Raw genomic sequence first — 26,409 nt, 5'->3', positions numbered from 1 at the left:
ATAAATACTAAAATAATAATAATATATATTACATATTTACAAGCAGTCCTTGTTTTCTCAGAAAAGACATAATATTATTTAAATATTTTCCCCCATTTTCCAAAGCCTCTTGATACATTTGGAGGTGTACCCAGTTCATTTATTCTTCTAGCGTACAACACACTCTTCGAAGATATGAGTTATTGTTAGTCTTTTATTACGTTTCTGGTATCAGGGTGGATCCCCCTTAGTAATCAAGTGGAGGTGTGTGAGCCTTGCGTGCCCTATTCTTAGAGGTGTCAATACAACCTCCTCTCTGAGGTTCCCGCGACTGGAGCTGCTCCATGCTTTAACACTCTTCTTAATCGCCTTCAATTTATTTGGCGGGGTGCTGTCCCACAGTGCCTTCTATTCCTGGAGTATGGCCTCATTGGACGATTAAAAATTGATTTATCATTTGACTTAATTTTCTTTACATTGCGTGGATCACTCAATTATATGAATGAAAGGACACTGCCTGCCTCTAGACTGAATAAATTTGGGGATGAGAAAAAAGGAAGTATTTTACAATAAAATGAGTCCTTGATTAAAATAACTAACCAATCCAATCCTAGTTTAGGTGATTATTTAAATGCTAGTCGATATAAAAAAAAATTCAAACATTATTATACTCGCAGTAAATAAGCTTTCCAAGGTAAGATAAGACCAGCTATTATGATGGGATATAGGGGGCTAGAGAGAGGGGAGCTATATTCGCTTGTATTGTTCTAGGTGTTATGATATCCTTAAGATCACAATGAACATTGAACAATACTCATTATATGTAAATGATTTAAAGTTAAGATAAAAAAGGATGCATCAAAAGGTGGGATTGGTGGGTAAAAAATATCAATATATTTTTAGACAATTCTAATCACTATACTAAACAAAGCTATAAGAAAAACACACACATATTGTAAATGACCCAAACATCCCTCTTCTCGGGTGCATCCTGGTTATTCTCTTCACCTGGCGTCCATTTTCTGAAACTGTCTCAGATCTCCGGGATGTTCCCCCTGGTCTCCATCAATGACATTTATCGCTGTCACCCTAGACAGCCAATCCGCGACATTTTCCTTCCCAGGATTGTACACTACTTCAATGTTTTATTGATTGAGCAGCTCTTTCCGACGGGTGACCCTCGCGGATGACTCTTTCAATTTAACTACCCACTGGAGTGGTCGATGATCGGTTTGTACTCTAAATTTTTTTCCGAATACATATGATCGGAAATGCTCGACGGCCTATACAATCCCTCAACAATCCCCTCTACTGTATCGCGCTTCAGCATCCGTGAGATGTCTACTTGCATACGCTACTGGACGGTACCGTCGACTATACTTGAGATAATTTCAGCCCGAATTTCCGAACTTTTTGGAATAAATTTTCTAGGTGCCGCACATGTTCCCCTTCCGATTTACTAAATTTTACAAAACTGCGTTCCCGTGGCAGTCCCTCCCTCTTATTGGTTTCCTTTGCCAGGTGCACCTTTAGTATGGTATCCTGTATATCGTTTTCAACTGCACCACTTGTGTGCTCTGTGTTTCCTTCATCTTTTCGGTCACCAGATTGAAGTGGGTTAATATTGCTACCGCGTACTGTCCAATCGACTACCCCTGCTTCCTCCTTTCGTGGAACATATAAAATATTTCCACCTCCGGAGGTCCATCAGCCACCACCGTACGCTTTTTTCAATCTCTCTTTTACCACTGACCAGGGCGTCTGCTCGTCACTTGGATGTGGTACAAAATTGTCCTTTTTATGCTACAAAAGATTAAAATGAAAAAATGTCAGCGCACAGACTTCCCGGCTTTTGGCACCACTTACCTGAAGACTGGTAAAAACTATAAAAGAGAATGAAAAAGGGACATAGAAATGACGCACGTAATTGCTGAATTAATACTGATTTATTTCCCAGATTAATCTGCCTTATATACATTCTGAGTGTTTGTTTATGAGGGGAGATAGGATTATGGCTGATACTATGCCTGGTCATCCTATAACTTTATATATAAATTTATATTATATATATAAAAGAATATAAATAAACGTTATATATATAAGTGAATAGTGGAAAACTATGCCTTTGTGATTATAAGACACAAATGATTTGAGACACTTTCATGAGATATGTTAAGCGTTTCTGCAATAACCCGTGTCGTCGTAGAGTGAGGGTTGTCTGTGACCAATGCTTGAATTTGGCCATCATCAACAGTTGAAGGACGACCCGAGCGCTTTGCGTCTTTCTAATCAAAATTTCCTGTTCTGAACCGAGCAAACCACTTACGGATGGTGCTTTCTCCTAAGGCATTTTCGCCATACACACTCCAAATTTTGTTACCCATCTGTGCAATGGTTTTATTTTTCGGAAATAAAAAATCATTAAATGACGAAAATGAACTTTTTTCTCCTCCATTTTGAGCAGTCAAAATATCACTTAAAGATAAGGAATCTCGGTTGAATCTGATACACAAAAGCACCTTAACTAACGTTTTTTTTAGAATATGTAAACATTATTGACCAAGTAAACATGATTTTATAAAAATAGAGAGGATTAAATTGAAATATTGATAATCGCTATGAACTTATTTTACAACCCAATATAAATATATGAAAATGTATCAGCATGGTAATGATGTAAAAAATATTCTTCGAAAAAACAACGCTGATATAAAAATAAACATAAACTTGGATTTCTCTACACAATAGTTTACATTAAAAAAAAAATTATTTTCAAAAGAAAAATGTGTAGTTATTTATTCATCAGAGAATATTAACTTAACTACACCATTAATTTAAAAACAAATATTTGAATTTTTAACTAGTATATTCAAAAGAAACATTGAGTAAAATTAATTTGTTAATATTAACGTTAAAATATCAGTTACTGTTTAAAATCAAATTTAATATGATTTTCAACGCTAAAATAAAAAATGAAAAAATACACTAAAAATTTGAAAAAAAAATTTAATATGCCTAACCTGCTGTGGAGGTCAAATAGTAGTGTCCATAAGAAATTTCTATTGGTAGTAGATTTCATTTTTAAATAAATAAGTTATAATAAATCATACTGGAGACGAATGTATGTAATTAAACGTTGAAATGATGAGAGGTAAATAATTTGTTATTAGAAACTATTTATTTATTAATTAATATTACAATCTACCACAGTCTGCGGAAATAATTAATGGTGATGTTAATGATTACATTTATAGTAAATTTTTTATTTCCTTATTGTATTCAGTAAGAATTTTTTACTTTAAACTATTTTATTTTAATATAAATACGTATATATTTTAAATCATGTAAACTATTTTTAAAAAAGTTTTGGTAAAAAAAACATATCAATATAAATTTTTTAATCCCCAATGAAATTAAATCTAAAATAAAAAAGTTTTATGTGTAGAATTTTCCTCAAAGTAGTAGATTCACTATAGAATTTTTATCGAATATGGCACATCAATTATGGGATTTTAAAAAAAATCGTTTACATTGAGGTTGAGTTTCACTTCGTCTTTCTTAATAAAAAAGTGGATTAAGAATAGAAATATATTATGTATTCACTTTGTGAAACCACCTTTATAAACATGTATAACGAAATTCTCATAAGTCACAATTTACTTGAATAATAGTCAACCAGACAAGTTAACTTAACTAGATTGGTCAGCAGACTAACTCATTGGAAACTACAGTTCATATCTTGCGAGTCTGGAAGTGTGACCTTATTTCCATTCATGCGACATTGTTTTCGTATGGATCGAGGTGGAACCAACTGGAACTAGGAAATAGGGGCCTATGTAGATTGAACTGGAGCCAGAGCTGGAGTCTGTAATAAATATCTTACTCGATAAGACATGAGTTGCTGCTGGGATTACCATTGTTTAATCACTGGGCTTGGCTATCTCTTCGCATTACCCACTCTAGGTTACACCTCTGACATTCCCTGCCAACATATGGTACCATACCACTCAGCTTTCTCTTTTCCTTATTAGTTCATACCATAATTCTAATTTTGTTTTCGCTCTTTAGTATTGAGATAATTCCAAAAATTAGAGTAGGTTGCTTCGAGCTATTTCAGCACAATTTATCACTTACAACGTTACAGAATGACTTGCTAGTATAGAAAGTAGACCTATTGAAAAACAATTGATTGTGTATGTTTTGTTTGCCTCTTCATTGTGATATTCATTCAAACATTGGTAATGAAGAACTAACTAATAACTAAAAATTAAATTTTATGTAAAATAACATCTTAAATGCATTCATCCCTACCTACAAAATATACATTCGTCCAAGAGAACTCTTAACTGAGCTTATTACCCAATTTTTGAAAGAAACAACAGGACATAAAAAGCTCACGGTGTTTCCCTTTTAACTGCATCACTATTATTGATAAGCCAGTGGAGGCTGAGTGAAGGCGCGAGGTAGAGACCCTCAAGACTTAAGTGAAGAATCTGGTCATTCTCGTAACTCCAATATGATTATTTACAATAGGTCTCTATACTACTTTCTTTTCAACTTTTGGAGAGCATTTTAGGAACAAAGATAGGGATTGCTTTAGGGAATAAGAATGATGAGTGAGTTTCTCATCAAATGTAGTGAATTTGGATTTAATAAAATCGTATAAAAACGGGATATTAATCTCTTGATGTATGATATGGTTGGTTACATGGTACGGATCATTGACTATTTTCCAAAGTATTTTGGACTTCAAAGTTTGAATGTCTTTAATGGTAACATTTTTAGCTATCCCCCATTGCTCTGGTCAAAAGTCTAGACATGTTTTGGTATTATCTTTTAAAGTAGTAGTTTGTTTCACCTAAATGCAGAGATTTTTTATTTAGTAATCTATATAATTGTATTTATGTTTTAATTTTTTTTTAAAATATAGTTCGCAAAATTATAAATCTGTCAATTAATGCAAAAAACAAATGGTGTTTTTGGTGTTTATGGTGTTTTATGGTGCACAAAATTTACTGACAAAAATATAACTTGATCGGAAGAAAAAAAAAAATAATAAAAAAAAAATAAATAAAAAAATAAAAAAAATAAAAAAATTAAAAATAAATAAAATTTAACGAATATTAGGAAAATTAAATAAAATATAAATGGCGTTGATGACCAATGAAGTTTGGCGCCACTAAACAACCAAACAAATGGTGTTTGCAATTATTCGATAAATTGAGAGCAATACATGGTGTTCAATACTCCATTTACATCCATTTGTTTTTATAATATGACCAGAATTTGGAATTAACTTATCAGGCCATAGTTATGGTTAGTAAAGTTTTTTTGCGAATTTGACTTCGCAACTTGTTTCAGTTCCTCATTAGCGCACCTTAGAATTTCCTTTAAAAAGGGGCATTTCAATACAGGATTTTCATAGGTAATCAAGAATGCTGTTTGATATAGATAATTTCTCTGGTCCACTGGCTCCTGGGAATATAAATTGTTTGTGGTTGTTAGCTTTTTACGCCTTAGAACCCGTCAAATAAAAAATAATTACTGATATATCATTATAGAATTAGATTATCTTTAAGATTTCTTTACCGAAAATGCCCCTCTTCATTTTAAGTTACATAATCAAACACGCTAGAGATTGATATAATAAAAAAAAATGTTTAAATAATAAACTAGGGTGTACCATTTTTTTTTTCCTAAAATAAACAATTATTTTCATACCCTCTTCCCGAATGACATCACTTTTTATATTAAATGCAAAATTTAGTTATTGAAAAAGATGGTCCAGGTATAATTGAATTAAGTTATGAAAAATCTATAGTACACGAAGGTAAAGAATATTAGGAACAGATGAAGTTATTTAAGGTAGAGGAAACGAGTATATACTTGTGTACAGGAATAACAGGTATGAAGCACCAGGATTAGGAGGGAGCTGGTAGGTTCCTTTTTCACATTTTCCCCTCAGGAGAAGTAAAATATCTGAAATGCATTGAGCATCCTATCCATAACTACTATTTTTGTTTTCATATAAATGCATATTTTTTCATCTTATATATTTACTTATTTTAGTTGAAATTGGAAACATATTAATAAAATCATCTAGAAATATTAAGTTAATTTTTTTTAAAATAAATAATTTAATTTCTATCCATTTTAGGTTCCTTTTTCACATTTTCCTCTCAGGAGAAGTAAAATATCTGAAAGGCATTGAGCATCCTATCCATAACTACTATTTTTGTTTTCATATAAATGCATATTTTTTCATCTTATATATTTACTTATTTTAGTTGAAATTGGAAACATATTAATAAAATCATCTAGAAATATTAAGTTAATTTTTTTTAAAATAAATAATTTAATTTCTATCTATTTTAGTCTCATCACATTTTATTTTTCTTATAAGTCCGACGTTTCGGCCAATCCGCCCATCCTCAGGGATTGTCGCAAGCATTGTTGTGATAAAGTTTTAACAAATAGTGACTGTGATGAATGATTTCAATTTTGGTTTTAATGTGAATATTGACTAATTAGAAATTGTTGTTTTGACCTGGGCAGAATAGCCTGCATTGAGTTGTGTTTTTAAATCATATAGTTCCAAAATTATATTAAGATTGTCCCTGTGGATGGGCGGATTGGCCGAAAAGTCGGACTTATAAGTTATTATATATTAAGTTAATTTACTTTTACTAAGACATGAATTATTAGCTTACATGTACAGGATCCCACATATGTCTTGTAGATTTTGATGAATAAAAAGAAATATTCCTAATATTAGGCCCAACAAGGCCCACACTTTATTTAAAAACTCCCCTCACTTTAGTTATGTTAACTCTGGGAACCCTAGAATGTACTCCTAGTGTTAAAACATTGTATAAATGAAGTGAGGGGGACAAAAAGAAAAACAAATTACTGACTATTTATTTATTATTCAAATAAGGAAATTAAGTAATAAATCATAAAGTTCATTTCTCATTTTTAATTGTGCGGCACTTTATTTAATAATGTTTACAGTAGAATGAGAAAAAAACTTGCAATATTTAATGATTATTTAATAAAACTACTTATATGAATAACATTAGTAACTGCAGCATGCTCAATGAGATGAATACATGAATATAGAACGAATATTATAAACTATAAATTTTACAGTTTAGTGCACAAATAAATTTGATTCAGTGAGAATAATAAATCCACTTTGCAAATATCAATTCCTAGATTTAATAGAAATTAATTGATATTTCATTATATTTAACTATTCGAAATATATATCATTAATAAACACTTAAAATATAGAATAGTAATAGAATCATTTAAAATTCATTTTAGTAATAGAATTATTTAATGTGCATTACATAGCAATATTTAATTTAAAATGCATTATATAGCAGTATTTAATTTAAAATGCATTAAATGAATGGATTTATACAAAACTTCATAATTATTTGATCGATAAGTGGTGGTATTTAATTACTGTCTCTTCTAATAAATCTTCGGCGAATTTATGGTTAAGTAATACAATTTAAATAAATACAACTACCGATAATATATCTATTAGTGGTTACTGGTAACTGAATTATGACTATTTGTTCGCTAAACAAACAAAAAGAATTTTTCAAAAAGAGAAGTTTTTTTTATCGGCCTCATTGTTGGAAATAATCATATATGTGTATATATGTACAGTTAATACTTGAATTTTTGTATTTTGAGAACCTAAAACTATCTTAATTTGTAGTTAAGCATTTTATAACGACTATAACTGAAGATTAATCAGGGCCTCAAAATATAGACACGCGGTAGCAGCGTGATAACGCGGTAGCAGCGTGATAACGCGCCAGTCTACCAATCCATAGGTTTTCGGATCGAATCCCGGTCCCACCAGGATTTTTTTCAAGCACAAATAATGCAAAAACTCACTGACAACCTCCCCCCGGGCATTTGTGAGACCCGTTAGCCAATGGGTGGCACTCACAAAAAATAGGCGTGGGCGTGACGAACCCACCCTGCGAAAAAACCACGTCAAGAAACGCGCGATGTATTTTCTAATACTGGTAATATTACATCCTAATATTGGGAAATACATCGCGAGAAGAATTTAGCCTCCATGGTCTGTTGCCCATAGAATAATAATAATAATTAAATAACCTTACTGGCTTAGCTATACTCCAGTATTAGTAGTTAAACAAAATACAAATACAGTGACAAAATTGTATAAATTTTAAGATTTCGAATTTATGTATAGTAAGACCTGTGAGAAATTAAATCAATTCGAATCTTACAGAATACAATAAATTGTTCTATACCATTTAAATCATTTTCAATTATACCTTATATCCAAAACGGTCCTTTATTGAGAAAAAAAAAATGTAAATTTAAAATAAGTTGTAGTTGTAATTAATATTAATAAACAGATATAAGATACGTATTTAGAAGATTTTTTGGGGAAAAATAATAAAGTAGGTCTTGGCAAACTGGGAATGCAGCGACACCGGTTTGAATTCGGCCTGGAGTTTGACTTTTATTTCTGTGGTGGTTTACCGAAATTAAAACCTGAACACCCGCCATTGTGTTAGAATAGGGTGGTACCCTTAGATAACCCTAACCCCGTCAGAAACGACCAAGAAGGTTATCATAAAAAAAATGTTCAAGTAAACTTCCTAGGACTTAGATATAGTATAGGCCAAAATGTGATGAAGCAATTACAATACATAATCAACCTAACTGATAAGTGTACTTGTATTGTTAGAAGAATTCATCTCAGCAAGTTGGTTTGTAAGTTGAATATTTGTGGTTACCAAGATAATATTAATGTTGGATAGCTGTGATACTCGCAATTAATGAACACAAGTATAACTGGAAATGACAGCTCCAAGAACTGAGTTGTATCGGAACCGCTACTATAATCCATCCGGCCGTCAGTAGAATGGTAGTGATGATCTAAACTGATCAAAATGTTGCGTGCAGTAGTTGTAAGCAGTTAATTTGGTAGTATCCACAACCGCAGCTGACAAAGAAGGAAAATTCCTTTGGAATCGTCCTTTGTTCATTTTAATAGAAGGATCATCGAAATTTATTTGTTATAGGAAACTCCAACGATCTGAATTTTCCAGGAAATGGATTGTTGAAAGATATTATTTACCACAATGTCTGCAACAAAAGGACAAATCACGTTGTAAATCTGAGAGCGAGTAACGTAATTATCCAATTTGCAATATAATACCAAACAGAAGAGGCGCATAGAAACCTTCAGAAATTTCAAGGGATCCATTGTTAAGTCTGGATCATGGAAAGGAGTTAGCATAATCACCATTTTTTATTATTTTATATGGTGTCTATCGATTTTATGTCGGCAAATGGATATATGTATATAATAATACAAGTTGCATTGTGTAAATAAAATAAAATCTGATACGTCAGCCTAAGAGGTTAGAAATTGACTTCTGCTCGAGTTGGGCTTCTGATATATGTGTGATCCTAATAATTCCTCTTACTATGTATTTAAATGTAAAGAAAAACTGACTATTTTCACAAATACCATTGGAACAGGAAAACATTTATTTTGATATTCTGTTCATTTACGCGGGTTTTTTTTTTCATTCCCCATTAATCTTTAGGACTTTTAATGCTAAATATTATTTTTTTCAAAAATCATGGATGACTATTCATTTTTCCGGTAATTTTTTTTTTTTAATCAGATAATTTTCGTTCAGCTAATGATCTAATTGTTTCATATTTTATGTTTATTAATTTTGTGTTTCTACTAACAATGAGATATAGCTAATTACTTAAAATAAAGGTGATTTAGAAAAAGCTACTTTGAAAATTTAATTGTTAATTTATTTCAAACTATTTTAATAGATATATAATCAAACTGATTTCAAATAGCATTTAATTCTACATTGATGCAACACGCAGTTTTGAAGATATGATAAAATGGTGTAAATTCGACGACATTTTGTGATTTGATTTTAGTCTGAAAGATGCTCCAACATCCCAGACCTATGTGTATCTGCCTAGATAGAATAATCGCGGTTCTGAACATGTTCCATTTCTGTGCTTGGATGAACACATATCCACGGACTATTTTGCACATGATTATTTGGAACCATTATTTCTTCAGATTCAAATTCGTTCAGGATCGAAATACTTCCTCTTAGTATATATTCCATACAAAGCTGAGCCGAAATAAAATTAGAATTCTTACAGGTACAACCGACGAATAAAACAGTAAAGATAACTGCTGGAAAGATAGGACCTGAAGTGGAGACGTGATAAGCAAGTTCATTTTTTTCAACCCCGACTGCTGGCAACGGGCCATACCCTAATCCCCTTCCACATAATATATATTTTTAAATTAATTACGGATCAACTGATTATAACTTATGACTTCCAGGGAGGCAGGTAGAGATCGCGACATAAGTTTGGCTCTAACCCGCAATACTTCACTGTAAAAAATATTATTTCACAGGTGGGTTTACTATATTACTTATTCATTTGTACATGACGACAATTATCTTTCTGAGTTTATTTTCATCAAGCATCATGGATAGAACTCAGAACAAAAAGAGGGTCTGTTTGTAGCCGTAGGAGCTAGAGCGTCATGTTTAACAGTCTCGCGACTGCAGCGGCGCCGGTTTGAATCCTAGTGCGGTCCCCTCACAACCTGTATGTCAGAAATAACAAGGAAGGGGATCATTAAAAAAATAAAATAAATATATGGTTATCCACAAAACGGTGGTAAAATGTTAGGGAATCACAAAATATAAAGTTTGTTATATAAAAGTCAAGTTGTACTAATTTTTTTTTCCTTTTTTTTTAAACTTTTCATTTTTATATATTTTAATCACTGACATTATTAAAACGCAAAATATTAATTGTACAGAAAATTTGTCACAGAATCACGTGCCAAAACATATTAATATAAGAGTTTATCATATTAAATCATTTTTTTCTATATCACCACCCAAAATGTTTTTACTCCTTAGTTTATACCACAGTAGTTCAATCTTTCTTAGAAGCAGTATAATACACTCATAGAAATGCGACTATTTGCGAAATGGCGCCCAATAAGTTAATAACTTAAAATGTTAATAAAAGTCAACTTCTTGATTTTTAAAGATAGTAATGCCTAAAACACTATAGTTTGTAGTGTCTTAAATCATTAAAACATTAACAAATATTTCTCTGTTAATGTGTCAATGTTAATTTAGCTATTCAGAAATATTTTGATGAGCAGAACATACAAAACTTTCGAGTTTTATATGTTTTATTTTGAACCATCGCTCTCTACACCATAATTTCATACCATAAGAGTCTGAAGGTAAAATGTGAATAAAATAAATTATTTCATAGTGAATAAACACTTACTTAAATTAATAATAACAGTTAACTAAAAGACTTCCAAATACGAACAAGTGGAAAGAAAGGAGGTTTATACCATTTCATAACTATTCTGCGAATTTTATGGGGTGCTACCATACATATATGCTTCTCCAACACTATATTTTGACTGTAATCCCCTTTGGGACAGAATATTTACAGAGGAACAATTCGAAACTCATTATTTTCTTTGCTCGTTTATCGAGCTTCCAGCGAACTCACGTTCCATGCGGGGAGCTCACGTAGCAACGACCGGGACTACACTGAGAATCACCAGGGCAAACAATGGCCATTCTAAGATACTCTCTATATCTCCCCCTTATTCCCCCTTTTCTTGGTGGATCCGGAACAGAAATGGTCATTCTCAACTCTGGTCTGGTGCTTGCTTGGAAACTCAGCCGATCAACGCGAATAGCAGCAGTGGGCTTGGTTGATAATTTAAATAAGGAAAAAATTCACTCCCTCTGATTAGGACGGAGAAATATATCGGATTGGTAAATTCATCAAAGATAATATTTTTTAGAAAAATTGATATCAAACATTTTCAACTTTTGTATATATGTATATATATTTGACCGTAAAAATTGATATATAAGAAGATGGTCAGGGTTGCGGTCAAAAGAGAAACAAAAATAGTTTACAACTATTTATTTCCCGACGTTTCGCCCCACTTTGCAGGGCTTCATCAGGGCTAAAAAGATACAAAAAAAAAAAGAAAACTGAGAATATTACAACAATAAGGTAATTTAAGCTAGGATAAATATTATGTAAAAATAAAGTGATAAGAAATTACATAGTAATAAAAGGAAAGAAGACATAAAATAGTATCAGTATAAAATAAACTTGAATAAACAATGATAAGAATAAAAATAGGTAACAATGGCAAGAGTAAACATTATTTTAAAAATATGTAAAATAAAAAAGAAGAAAGTAGAGATTAAATAAACGTCTGGAATGAATAATTATAAATAAAAAAATAATAATAATGATATTAAAATGATAATAAATGAGCAAAGAACAAGTCAGGACAACCTACCTGTTCAAAGCGAACGGTTGAACAGAAGGCAACAATGAAGTGGGAGCGTGGAAGAGTGGGGGGAGGTAGCCAGTTTAACGGGTAGGTTGTCCTGACTTGTTCTTTGCTAATTTATTATCATTATTATTATTTTTTTTATTTATAATTATTCTTTCCTGGCGTTTATTTAATCTCTACTTTCTTCTTTTTTATTTTACGTATTTAAAAAAAAAATACTCTTGCCATCGTTACTTATTTTTATTCTTATCATATATTAAAGTTTATTTTATACTGATACTATTTTATGCCTTCCTTTTATTAAATGTAATTTCTTATCACTTTATTTTTACATAATATTTATCCTAGCTTAAATTACCTTATTGTATATTATTGTTGTAATATTCTCAGTTTTCTTTTTTTTTTTTTTTTTGTATCTTTTTAGCCCTGATGAAGCCCTGCAAAGTGGGGTGAAACGTCGGAAAATAAATATTTGTAAACTATTTTTGTTTCTCTTTTGACCGCAACCCTGACCATCTTCTTATATATTTACAACTTTTGTTTAAATCTGATGGTAAAATTGAACTTGCTTTGTAAAACCCGTTTTTTCTTCAGTTTTTGGATCATTACTTTTTCTGTTTTGGTCCTCGTCTTCTGTACTGTTTTACCATGCTGGAATTGCTTATATGATATAAATCAAACCTTTCCGGGGTAGAAAATTTGAGCATAAACAGGAAAAATATGTGTATTTTTTTTACTTAGTAGAGATGGATTGCTATTACTTTTATATAAAAAGTTTTCGATTTCTTTCATTTAATAAAGAGCTATTATCATTATGAGGCCAAATACTGAAAAAGACTAGCTATATACTTAAAAAGTTAGTTTAGGAATCGACTCAGACCAGGAAATTTATATTAAACCCCATCGGAGAGTTATACTCATTGAAAAACAAAATGGAGTTCCATATTATCACCTACTTCGGTTTTTTATAATGTATACCTACTACTATTATTATAATGTATTGGTAAAAAAAAATAAATGGCATATCACGTGATAATATCAGTAGATAATGACTTGTTTTTTAAGTTCAACTGTCTCCTTAGAGTAGGTAGCCGAGATACGTTGTAAAGCTGAATTGGCACGAATACCAAATAACAACTGAGACACTGTCTGCATCCTAAGTTAAATTCCAATAACTTGAGAAAATTTACATTTTTGGCCTGGCGTCGACCATTTTCCAAACCTACCATATGACTCATCTACCAGTATTTTATTATAATGAAAATATCTTAAACAAACTCAAGTATATTAAGTTTAAATCACGGGATTAGAGAAGTATTGTATTAGTTTGCTATATCTTTTCACAATAAAAGCTTAAAGAGTTTCAATTTTTTTTCTTTGCATAATAGTAATATTCTTTAACTATACGATAACTCGATCTTTTTTTTTTTAATTTATTACAATGTTTCGACCATTGGGGCCATTTACAAAGTAGATTACAATTGACATGTTCATAAAGTTACAATTACAAACTGAGAAAGTTACAAATTTACAATTACAATTACATATTACCAATTACAATTTACATTTTATTAAGTTTCAATTATAATTGGTGTAGTGAGTAAATGGCTATAATAAATTATGCATCCGCCGGAATTAGAGTTAGACTATGTGTGATCACATATTAATTATTTTTAAAATGTGAAAAAGTTTTGATATTGTTGTGGGATCTTCTCTCATCTCCTGTAAATCTGAAGAGAACCGGTGTGTGGTTCGCGAGCAATACATCCAGGCAATTCTGAAGGCCTTATTTTTTATAGTATAGTTTGTCAGTGAAATAATAATCTTGATTTCAATTTTATAACTATACTTGATCTAAAATACAAACTTTAAACGATTGGAATTTACAAAACATGTTTTATTAATTCATACATAATTACATATGATCTTAAATTTGAATTGCTTTAATGTTTATTAATTGGTATTGGTATTTGGTGGGGGAACCAGCCCAGCAAGTGGGCTTCTTGGTCCTTTTTTCCAACCCTTGTTGCCTACATCATATGTATAGTAAGACAATACTTGTACTATACATTTTCTTCCAAAACTATTTATGTATCTATATTATCTGCAATTTTCTTATTTTTAGTTATTCTTTATTTCCTTTTATTGATTATGCTTGTTATCTTGATTTTAGTTTTTAGCCAAACCGTTGGCCAATTAATTATTTAATTAATAATTAAATAAGTGTTACGGCCAATAATTATAATACCTATATGTTAGAGTTTAGTTTAGTTTTATTTTTTTTTTTTGCGTATTTTTTATTTTATCTGTTTTTTATACGATGTTTTTTCGGTTGGTTTTGCAGACCTTATAGATCTTTGGCCGTTCAAACTTGCCTTCTCCACTCTTGCCTTTCTTGGGCTACTTATTCCTAGTTTGCTGCATGCAGCTCTTTCGCTTCTTTGTTGATTCTGTCATTCCATCTGTTTTTTGGCATTCATTGTTGTATAGAGGTGTTCTTGGTCATGTCTCGCCTCATCTTAAATACCTTGACTTCATATCATGAGATATTGACTGACCAGTTTCTGCAAGAAGTTCACTGTAAGTTCTTCTCCACCACGCGTTAAGGGCTCTGATCCTAGATCGCTCCTGTGATATTTTATCTATATTATATAAATTAATTCATTGGCTGTCAATCAAAAAATAATTTTAAAAATATATAGTTTAGCCTATAAGCCGTTGCAGCCTCCACGATGCCCAAATAATTTAAGTATAATAATTTAAGAGTTACAGATTTAATTTTATATTTATTATTATTATTTTCACACAGTTCGAAAGGTGTTGCTATTTTGTCGGAACACATCTATTATGCTTTTCTGAATAAATGAATAAAACAAATAGTTTTATTCTTATGTAATTCCTTAATTTTTTAACACTATATATATAAACTAAACAATTAATATGATACTATACAGATCCATCAGTCTCAAATTGTCGTATGCTTTGTTTGATAATCTGTCGTATAATGAGATAATGAGTGAAAAGTAAATAGTTCATAGAAAATATGATTCGAAATTGTAATCTATAGAAACTTGTTAACAGTATATTATTTAGAAAGATACAAACATAGTTATTTAAAAATTCCAAATTAACACTCATTGGTGTCGTCGATAATAACATGATGAGAAAACTAACAAATGACCGTAGGCCGTTATTAAACCTCTGTTGATGTGGCGAAATTTTGTTGTTTTGACAGTCGATGAGGAATTGGCAATGGAGGAACGGGAGATTCCGACTCGGACACATTTGTCAAAAGGTTTTTAATGTGGCAGCATGCGCAGGAATGGATAAATAGCATCATTTGACTGATGATCAGTAATTTTCTTGAATTACTGAACTTCTGGAAAATTTCGCTATTGTTAAAGTCCATAATTTTTTTCTTTTTTACTTGAGCAAAAATAGTTATAACATTTATAATACTTTAGGAAAAAAAAAATCATTTTGTGAAAAAAAAACCCTGTAAATCCCTTAGTCTCCTTCACTCCTTAATGTTTTTTAAAGATAAAATAACAGTTACTTTTCGAATTTGGGACCAATATGACTAATTAACCATATTTGTTTTTATGAAAGGCTGAAATATCTAAGAAGATACCCAAGGGAAGAAGGAACTAAGAATTCGGAAGTTAATTTTTTACTCAGCCCTCACCGTACACTACTACTATTGGGTCACTGTGTGCAATTCGACACTTTTGACGTTACTTGAGTAATGTTTTACCCAGTTACAGTAACTTTCTCCAAACGTTTTCGTCGCGGCACTCTTCTTGGACTTGTAAGAAAAAAATCGCAGCAACTTTTTCAGGCTAGAGAAATTTTATGGCATTCTTGTCGTTCTAAAAAAAAAAAATATTAAAATTTTTCTCAGAGCTGTTGAATATATAGGACAAGAAGAAAAAACAAAGCGAAATAAATGCTAAAATGTACTGTACATTTGTCACTTTTATGCTTAAATTGTGTTAGTAAAGTTTTGAGAAAGTGGCATTCGTTTACGGCAATCAGTTCAGGAACCACTAATTTACAGAATATAAAGAAAAATTTAAAAGAGATTAAGTGGAAATTTAATATAAAAAAAAATTAATAAGAAACAGTAATAAATTGGATGACGGTATCTAACCTTTAAAAGGTACCTATTTTTTTCCCAAATTAGGTTTGAAATTGGTAAGTTCAGGTTTCATCTTTTTTTACCTGTACTTATCTCAAATTTAATAGAGATATTTATAGCGAGAGGGTTGGTCGATGTGCGACATGTCACAATTTCACAAGAGGAGATATCATAACACACAAAAAAAAGGCTTTCTTATTTATAAATTTATATAATTCCTTAATGTTTTAATGTCTCATAGAGTAATTGTGAACTGAAATTAATGACCTGGCCGGAATAGCCGGCATGAAATTGACATGGTTCTAAAATTGTATTTAAGATATGATAATTTATCAATAATATTGTTTAAAATTGTTAACATTCCTATGTATAATAAAAGCTGTTTGTGATTGATTGTAATTGAGGATAGCCGAATGGCCGAAATGTTGGACTTAAAAGATATATAAATTGTTTTGAGATTATAATTGGATAAAATTTATTTTATTTAAACTATAATAACCAGTATCAAGAAATTGTGAATATTATATATAAAATAATTTAAAACTTTGTAGATAAAACCTAGTACAAATGATTATGAGCGCTAACAAATAATGAATAAAAAAGGAAAAAAAAATGGACATAAAATTAATGTATTGTATTTCTTTTCTACTATTGTCGAGTTAAAAAAAAAAAAGATTCCTTTCTTGCTGAGTCGATTGGCTGTGCCCTAGAATTTGCAAGAATTTGCGAAATGGCGAGGGACAATATGTCGATATATGGTTGCGGCTGTAGGGTGTGTAATAGCAATGGCAGGTCAGGATAAACAGGCAACTGGCAATGATCGGGACCCAGTCCAAACACACCCCAGCCACAAAGCGCTTTTTGCCACTCATTTTTTTTTTCTAACCTATCTACACCAACCACTAGCTATTCCACTATAATTAGCCTAATGATTTTTATTATTTTAAAAACTCTGATAAATATCTCTAAAAATCCATTACTTATACAATCAATTCTTGCACTATATTTATTAATATCTACTTAATACACGACATATATAGATTAATTGATATTCTTTATGTAATTAATTAAAATAAAATTTATACTCATATAATGAGATCCCAAATTTAGAACTTTAAACCTTTATTACTACACTAAATTAAATAATCTATATATTAAAAATCTTTATATTTACCTATATATGGATTATAAAGGGTGTTTCGTGGCACTAAGGTGGGGTAATGAAAGAGCCGACAGCTTGGCCAAATCTGCCGCTAGCGATACCTAGCTTCCCATCGACTACAGTTCGGTTCCCTTATCCAAGATTAAAAAATCCATAAGAACTGAACTCATTCAGAACTGGGACGGATGCCGAAAACTCTCAACTAAATGACAACCCTCTCATAAATACCCACCTAACATAACTTCTCAAAATTATAACAATAAAAAGTTCATATTACAAACTGATTACTGACAGAATATAGACCGTTCAAATATTACTTTAAGAGATTTCACAAAACTAACACTGATTTCTGTAATTGCGACGTACAAACTTCACTAATTTCAAATCACTTACTTTTCGACTGCACCCTGTACGATCAACTAAGATTCAATTTAATAAAAACCTGCATAACGCACGGACCATTTAGTACCATTACAAATTCCAATGTTATGCGGTACCTACATTATGCGGTTTCGCATGGAGTATGGACACTTGTTAAATTAACTCCAAGTGCATTGGATAACTATATAAGAAAAAAAAGGTGAAGTTATATCTCACCTGACTATATCAATCTATTGTCAAGATATGATTTTTTAAAAATCTATCTAAGAAAACGGCGAATTTATGAAGATCCAAATTTATTTACAGTTACTAGAAATTCTTCATCAATAGTCACCATTTTCGAAATCTGAATTTTCTACGAGAGGGGAGATCATGATTTGAATTTCATCGGCTAGTTGTCATGTTGATTTGGCAATTAGTATCCAAAAATAACGACGGCACAATTGAAAACGATAATTCCTCATTGGTGGCGGATTCTTGCAGGAAATCGAATTAGCAAACGACAATCATCCGAAAACAAAAAAGACATTTGTGGTTTATGTATTGTGTAGATAGGTAAGTGTATGTATAGATTTTCACCCCCAGGTGACGTCAGATCGGAGAAATAGCTTGTTTAAAATCTATTTAAAAATAGATTCTTTATGAGAATCCTGCATTGTAAATGTTTCTTTTCATTGGAAATTCAAAAGTATTCAAATATGTAGGTTGAGGAAAACGGGAAAAAGTAAAACAGTTGACGTCACTACCAAAAGAAATTTCCTTCATTAAAATTAGACTTATCTAATTTTATTTTAAATGGACATGGTCCTTAGTGAGGAGTTTCCTCTATTGTCGCTTTTTTTACAAACATATATATTTGTAACTGGAGGGTTTATATTTATATTCATTTTTAATTAACAGTTTTCATTTTTAATCAGCTAAGGCAGCCGTAATTAATTCTTTTATCAAGCGATGTAATTAATTATTTTAATTACATAGTTATTAAAACAATTAGTAATGAGGGATTTAATCTCGGGCAAAATACAGCCCTATTTACAATATTATGATTATTGAATAATTTTAAATAATAATAATGAATTATCTTCATAAAATTATAAAACTAATGATAATAGGTTTGTAACTGAAGAATAAAAGAAATAAAAACAATTACTGGAAGATTATTGATTGACCGTGTGTATAGACGAATGGAATATGGTCCGGGTGCGGTCAAAAAAACTCAAATAGTAGAATTATACTATTTTATTGAGCCAACGTTTCGCCCCACGTTGCATGGCTTCGTCAGGGCTAAAAAAGATACAAACACATAGTACTTTATGTGTATAACTATGTGTTTGTATCTTTTTTAGCCCTGACGAAGCCCTGCAACGTGGGGCGAAACGTTGGCTGAATAAAATAGTATAATTCTACTATTTGAGTTTTTTTGACCGCACCCGGACCATATTCCATTCAAAAAAACAATTAATATTTATTTAAGTAATAAAATAAATAAGTGCCAAATATAATGAAAAAAATAAAGAAAAAAATAATTCAGAGCTTATGAGAGATATTTTTGCAGTTGTCTGGGCTTCAATCTTCAATATGACGTTATAAGCCACTGCATCTTCAGTTACTGGGCAAGTGTGAATGTATTTATTTATTATTATTTTTTTTTAAATAGTAGAAATATCATTCTGATATCAAGACTTAATCTGGAACTCTGGATTCATCACCCCCTTCCAAAATAATTTTACACTTATTATGTATTTTCTATCTTTTCCTTTCCCACATCGAACTTTTCCTTTCCCACATCGAACTTTTCCCTTGGTTCTGTTTCTATTAATTTAAGATCGCTTTTTGATTTTAAAACTATTAATTAATCCTATACTAATACTACCATTGATTATCATCATATATACACGCAGACATTCGAAATGTTTTATTTTTCAAAAACGTTTTCATGTTAGTTAAAAGTTTATATTGAAAATAATTAAAGTTTAAACATTTTAAAAAGTATACTGAATTAAAAAGAGTAATTGAATTAACTTGAGTTATTTTTGATATGCACATTAAACTGATGTAAGAGCTTTTCCATGTACTGCTGATGTGATTGCTGAACTTAACAAAGTGTACATTGTGCATTGAGGTTCCTAAATAACCTTTGATTAAAAATACCTTAAAGCAAAAATATTAATCCAAATTATTTTTAGTCCGGCAGAAAACAAAATTTTGAATTAAAAATGGTATAATTTCTAGAATAATTTTCTATTCAGGGCAAAACACTATCCCATAATTCATTGCTAACATGTTTATCACTTAATTGGACCGTGGGAGACGAAGCCGGACAATTTACACTGTCGTCACGTCGGAACAATAACAGACAGCGGGCAGCGTACTTTGCAGCCTCTGCAACCACCGGCGCAACTCCACCCTTCAAAAATCGATTTAATCAATACAGATGACATTTCATCTCGACAATATATCCCCTGTAGTTTAGTGTTAAACCAGTAAAATAATTTCGGTAGTTAGGTAGCGGTTATATGGGTAGCGAACACGAAGAGCTTTATGATGAAGACACAGGAATTCACATGAGCGAGTTGACTCTTAGGTTTTATAAAGGAGTTGATGTCAGTTGACTAGAAGAATGTCCTCTAGTGGTTCAAAGAAGCCTTTAATCCCGGCATTCTTAACATATCTTACGCCCTACACATACTCACTTGACAAAAATCTGGCCTTTGTTAAATTGTATTAACACTGGTTTTCCGGAAGGTATATATATATCGCAGAAAGCGAATGATGCGACCTCTTTCATTCTCCTCTTCGAAAATTTTTCATTCATGATAAATGGTTACGATTTTTATTTACCAAACTTCTCATACCGTTGTCATCAATTTTTTTGGTGTAGTTTTTCTAATTATTTTTTATTAATATCCTGTATGTGCTTTCCTCATTCAGTACCTTTTCCATTTTACTATCATCTTCTTTCCTATATATTATAGTAACTTTCTTTGTTTTATCAGATTTCACAATTAAAATTTGTGGATTTTTAAAAAATTTTAATTACTGATTCTAAATCATTTTTCATTTTTTAAAAAGGTTTTGGACATTATTATTATCTTGTTTGTGATTTTCTATGAAATTTACTATTTTCCTAGTTACATTGTTTCTCAGGCTTCATTATGATACTACATATTGTACCCTATCTTTAAAAATTATTTCTAAATCAGTTATCATTATAATGATATTCCTTAGTAAATAAATTCACATAGTCACCACATATTTACATTTGTAAGATAGTCTAACATATCCATTTCATTCAATTTTTCACATTCATTTATTATGTTCATTATGTTTCGAAGAATTAAGAGAGTATTGTTTACTTACATTATTGCTCGAGATAAAAGTCATTTTTAATTCATTATCCATTGCTTTATTATATGGTTTATCAAAGTTAACCTTGAAGTTTTTATTAATTTTACTTATATTAATAAAAAAATTATTAGCATCACCTTATAATTTTCCATTAGTTTTTTTTTCGATTATTGGTAAACAATTTATTTATTTTACCATTGTATTACGGGTATTTAAAAAACAAGGAGGAGGTTCCCAATAAAACAGCACTAGTGCAGCATGCAACCAAAAGCCAGCTTACATTAGATTTTGAACATATATGATTTTACACAAAGAAAATAATACCTTCAAAAGAAAAATACCATTCCATTTACATATCAGAAAACATTAATTATACAGTGACATTTAAAACAGACACGAGAAACCAATAATATGCAAAGATTTTATGTGAAATTAATTTATGAAAAATATGGAATAAAATTATTGTTGACTATTATAATTAAAACCTTGAAGTGAATTGTAATAATAAAAGAAATAGAAAATTTAACCAAAATACAGATGAAATACATAAATTAAATGCCTGACCTAAGTGAAGGGAAGGTTATAAATATTTTTGTGATTCCCTAATGTTTTATTGTCACCTTGGGTTAAATTTCCTATTTCTTTTATTATTTATTAATAAATTAAATACCTGATCTGAGTGTGGGGAGGGTTTGAAATAGTAATATGACATAAGCTAATGAATAAATTTATATGATTCCCTAATGTTTTAATGTCTCATAGGGTAATTGTGAAATTACCCTACTGAAATTAATGACCTAGACAAAATAGCCTGCAAAAAGTTTTTTTTTTTAACTCATAAAGTTCTAAAATTGTATTTAAGGTATGATAATTTATTAATAATATTGTTATTTGTTTAAAATAATACGTATAATAAAAGCTGTTTGTGATAGATTGTCCTTGAGGATGGCCGAATTGGGCGAAACGTCGGACTTATAAAGAAATATAGATTGTTTTGAGACTAAAATTGAATAAAATATATTTTATGTAAAAAATAATAACCAGTCTCAAGAAAGTGTTAACATTATATATATATATTATATTTTTATTTATTAGAAATATTTTATAATCATTTAATTACTTTCATTATTTAAAGTAAAAATGGCATATTTTTCAAGCTGTGCGATCCATTTTTTGGTCACCTTTTTTTTTTTTGTTTCGAAATTTTTTTTTCATTAAGTGGTATAGAAGCCAACCATTACTTAAATATCTCCCAGTATCATTATTTGTATCTCAAATGGGTTCTATATTTAATAAGTATATCCTCTCCATTCTGTCAGTTTCATCCATATTTTCGTTGTAGCCCTTGATCATATGTTGCTGAAATTCTCATTTGGTCAGTCATTGAATACCTTAAACCCTTCAATAAAGGAAATACGCCTTCATAGTTTGACACGAAAGTGGCAATTGAATCATTCCACCGACAAAGAAGAAATTCATTATCCATTTCATAGTGGTTGTTATAACTTCCCAAGGTTTAGTGAACTACCTCAGCCTCCACTGGCTTACTGCCATTGATGCGGCGAGAGGGATGCGCTGGGATCTTTTGAGCTCTGCTCTACCCCCCAACCCTCAGGTCGACTGAATAAATACTGTATATAAGAGTGTAAATGTGACTAGAGGTTATATTATTTATTTATTTTTTCATACACATAATTTGATCATGTTAATTTTGTTTATCCTTCTGGTTGTATATATTTTAAGAGAGATTTAATTTTTTTTTTCATTTATTTATTTATTTTTATTCTTATTTTATTTTAGTATGAATGTGATCATTTATCACTATTACCTATTGCCAACAACTATGTGGCAGATTATAATATCTATCAATAAATAAAAAGTATAAAAAAAAATAACTTCCCCGATTTTTTTTTCAAGATTAGAGAGCGGACAATTTTCAACAGGATTAAACTAAATCGTGCCGATGATCCCAACTTTTTTAGGAGTTAATTTATCTACTAATGGTTACTATGTAAAATTATTAATAATAAATGAATCTGGGAATGATTTTACAGTGTTTTCTCGACAAAATTATTTAATCGGATTTCCGTTTTTATTTATATACACTTGCCACTTTGGTAAATCTGAAAATCTATTAAGTATTCCAGTTTATTATTCTAGTACTAGGTCTTATGTCCAAAACAGATACTAAAAATAGATAACGATTATCTGTTAACACTCACTTTCAACGTTGAAAAATGTTGTGCATTATGGTTACAGCAAAGAATTCTACATCGCTAAACTTTATCAATAGAACATAATAAACATTTTTTTTCCTGATAACGTACCAACCCTTCGCAGCTAATGTTGCGATATTGCAAATGAAATAGATATTGTTTGGAAATGTCAAAACCAAGGATTTCAAAATACTTCTAATAATTAAGTACTGACAGTATAACTCATCCCCTGAAGGGCACTTTAGGATCCATCGCCTGTTGCATATTTTAGGGGAATATTTAATGTTTAGCTTCTAGCTAAAGATGACATTCAGATCATTACTCGAGCCTTCATTTAAAGCATCGACATTGTTGCTCTGAGCTCTACAACACAAATTTATAATATCATTGATGAAAGCCAGTCTTTCCATGTCCATCGCCGCAAATATTATTTCAAAATTAAGACCTTTCCAAGAAGATGACAGCAAAAACTTTGAGTGAGTTGTCAATAAATTATTCCGGTAGTTGTTATGATATAAAGAGCATAATACTTTTTTATTTAGAAATTTTTAAAGACATTTTTAAGAAATAATTAGTAATTTTTTTTATCGATATATAATCGACATATATTTTGATATTAAATATTAATTCTTGTCTAGTGCTATTTCACCAATTCAGTAATATTATATTGTTATCAATAATAATTGTTGTAGTTTCGTGGTAATCGAATGTAAATCACAGCTTCTATTAATTTAATAACTAATATTACCAATAAATAATATTCAAATTCTCCTCCAATCATAAGTCAATTAGACCAAATGACCAGCAACTCTATTAGTTAGATGAACTTTAGTATGAGCTTCAGGCCATGTCTGCTTACCAAGACATGGCGTCCTCGGTATAAACTGTTTTGATTAACTCAAGGATCATCTTTGATAAGAGGAAAATTTTTTTTTCATTGTTATAACTTATAAATACATACTTAATGAAACTGGTATTAAACTATAAAATTACAGGTAGAATGAAGCACTAGGTCTAAAAAGAATTCAAAAAAATAATAACCTTATTAAGAATTACGTTGTAATTTAAACCGTAACATTGTTTCTATGAATATTTTCCTTTTGACTTATGAAATTTCCTTTATAATTATAGATTTTTTTTATATTATAGTGTTCCGACTTTACTTCCCATTTCATCAAGAGTGATTATATAACAATTGCTCGGTTTTTCATTAATAATAAGAAAAAACATTGTCAATAGTAATTAATGAGTTTAAATATATTAAAAATTGCAAATATCATATTACGCTTCCAGTAAAGTGGCCCTACAATTTTTAGATATTCACATTCGTTTTAAGCGTATTTTGAGGCCATAAAATACAAATTTTTGTAAAAATTTAAAAATATAATTTCATGGACATGATGTTTGAAGAGTATTTATTTTCTAATTAATTTTAGTCCAAATTTACTTACTATAATTGCTGGAAACATGATTTACAATCCGTATGAATATCTATTAGATATTATTGCTTTTAAAATAGTGAAAAATTAGTCTCAATTAATAAAAAGCTTCCCGAACGTTTCATTTATATAGCTCGTGCCTTATGTCCAGAAAGTTAAAAGTTAGAATTTAAACTTTTTTGTTCTTTCTACTGTTCTTTACGGATGCGGAACGTGTTCTCTTACGTTTTGGAGCAGCGCCTTATGGTTTTTGAAAATAAAGTATTGTTTTAAAATATTTCGAACAAAAATGGATTAGTTAAGTGGAGAGTTTAGAATTCATGTTATAGCTTTGCGGCGAATAAAATGGGCGTGTAATGTTGTAGGGGTTAGTCACAAACGAATCCCTAAAATGTTAATAAACACAAAACTGACGGTAAACATTCGAGAGGTAGACTGAGTCGTAGGTGGGAGGATTGTGTCAAGACTATTCTGGTAGAATTTCGCTTGAGGAGGTCACTGTCACGGATGTATGTAGACAGCAATTACTAGTATTATTATTGAACCTTCGGGTTTGCTATAAAAATTTACACTTAATTTTTTATCTATGAACATATTTTGATTCTTTTTTTCTTAATCTATATGTTTACATACACTGATTGTAATTTTGGTATGGATATGATCCATTTTATCACTATTACGTATTGCATAAAACTGACATATGGTATGGTAAGATTCTTCCATAAATCAAGAAATAAAAAAAAAAATAGTTAAAAGCTTTCCGTTATGTTCTTTTCTTTGATATGAAATATTAATGAACAAACCCAACAACAAATCGCTTATGATTTCGGATTACCTCAATAAATCTCAGAAAAGTAGAGTACAAACAAAAGGCCTTCATTGCGAACTGTAAATTGGAGGGGCCGTGGACAAACAATAGGGAACCGGGTTATGATACACGTTTCTCTGCTCGTAGGCGACGAGACAGAGGACACAATAAGGTCGAAGGAAGGAGGAATCACTTTGGCTAGGCCAAGGAGATTGGACCATTAAGCCAGCACTTTATCTCTCCGTACACCGTTCCATCAACGACTATTCACACCATTCTCCAGCCTTGTCCAGTTAGCCATTTCAATACCTTCCCCTTTGCTTAACTCTTGTCTTCTACTTTCAACTAATTCTTCATCTCTTGTTTAGCTACTGAATGGTTTTGTAGGACTTTTCTGGGTTTCATTTACGTAAATTGAATTAACGTCTAAAAAATCGTTACAAGACCCTTAAAGGCAATGGGGAAATAGAGAAGAAATTGATGTTTCTTTTTATAGATTATAAAAAAAATAAATAAAATATTTAAATTA

This window comes from Halyomorpha halys, unplaced genomic scaffold (genome assembly GCF_000696795.3).
Source record: "Halyomorpha halys isolate HHAL.00 unplaced genomic scaffold, Hhal_1.1 Scaffold339.1, whole genome shotgun sequence".
NCBI lineage: Eukaryota > Metazoa > Arthropoda > Insecta > Hemiptera > Pentatomidae > Halyomorpha > Halyomorpha halys.
Note: the sequence above shows the minus strand (reverse complement) of the source record.